The 1410-nt window shown below is 59.4% G+C and overlaps 1 protein-coding gene across 1 annotated transcript in view; it reads left to right on the top strand.

The window, feature by feature from the left end:
- Nucleotides 1-1410, top strand: part of LOC113202187 (synapsin) — a gene marked incomplete at its 5' end in the record, with an annotated part of 29505 nt that overhangs the window by 11419 nt on the left and 16676 nt on the right. The window lies entirely within an intron of this gene.

Genomic DNA, 1410 nt, shown 5'->3' with positions numbered 1-1410 from the left:
GAGAGAGACAGAGAGAGAGAGAGAGAGAGAGAGAGAGAGAGAGAGTGAGAGAGAGAGAGAGACGGGGCAGGTCTGCGAGGCAGCAGGTGGGGTGATGGATGGCGAGGTGGCGTGGGAGAGGGGTGCGATAAGGGGGTAAGGGGGGAGGGGTGCTGCCCTCGGGTTCTGGTAGTACTAGTTGTTCGAGACGCAGCCGCCAGGGGGCGTGGTGGTAAGTCACCGGCGTGCCAAGCTGCCAGCGGTGACGTTCTGACTTATGCAGATTAACCCGAGCCCGGACGCGTGCGAATCAGCTGTATGCCGGCTCCACCCGCCCTGTCTCTCTCGCACCCGTCCCGCCAAGTCGTCCGGGCGAGGAAGGGAGGGAGGGAATGCCCATACTACGGCCCCGGCGAAGACAGCCGACGGTCTTGATGCTCGAGGCTCGTGTTGCTTTACCCGCCTGCCCCCCTCCACCTTGTCCAGCACGCCTGCCTTCTGGTAAGGTCAGGGAGAACACACCACGGAGCGTTAAATAATAAGACATTACCGCGCTCGAACACGACACAATGCAAGCGGGCGTTAATTTCTAATTATCCGTCTCTTTGACCCGCTGACCTCCCCTGCCCGCTCGAGGCGACTAACTTGTTTGCATTCTCCTTATACCTTATCCTCCGACGGCTACTCCCACGCGCGGGGCGCGGGGCATGACGCACTCGCCATAGCGGAGAGGCGGGGCGGGGCGGGGCGGGGCCCAGCTTCTGCACCACATCACGGTGGGAAGGAGTGCGCGGTGAGACCATCATCATGACCGGCCCGAAGGAGCGGAGAGAATTAAGACGCGGGCTATCGAGTTCCCCGCCCACAGAGCCACACCCGCGGCAATCACAACTCTTCTCCCCCCCCCTCCCCCCCTCCACCTCTCCCCCCACGTCCTTTACCTCTCTCTGAACCGTGATGACGTATTGATGGCTCTCGGCTCGCAGTTCGGACGCTGTGGGTATGTATTTCTTTTCCGTCGCCTCTTTTTTTTTCTTTCGCCATTTTATTTCTCTGTCCTGGTTTGCGACCCCTGCGCGTTTCGCTTGCTTGTTTGTGTTTCCTTTTTGGAATACGCACCCCCTCCATTTTGCGCGTGGTCCTATTACTTTTTTTACGTTTGGCTATAGCGGCGGCGATGACGTGGAATTCGCCATGCGGTTCTGGCCAAACGTACACAACATCACTTTGGCCGACTTTATGGCCGCATGGCCTCGGGTTGGGGCGATGATGGGGACGGGAGCTCTAGAGGGTGAAGAGGGTGTGAGGGGTGGCGGGAGTAAACCGGAAAAAGGGTAGGGGGAGGGGAGCAGTCCGAGGAGATTGGCATATAAAATGGGATAAAGTCCATCCCCGGCCGCCGTGCTAATCCCGTGACGGCATCGCTCGATT

This window comes from Frankliniella occidentalis, unplaced genomic scaffold (assembly GCF_000697945.3).
Source record: "Frankliniella occidentalis isolate FOCC.00 unplaced genomic scaffold, Focc_3.1 Scaffold209, whole genome shotgun sequence".
In the NCBI taxonomy this organism is placed as follows: Eukaryota; Metazoa; Arthropoda; class Insecta; order Thysanoptera; family Thripidae; genus Frankliniella; species Frankliniella occidentalis.
The sequence above is the reverse complement of the archived record's forward strand: the minus strand, read 5'-3'. Positions and strand labels throughout refer to the sequence as shown.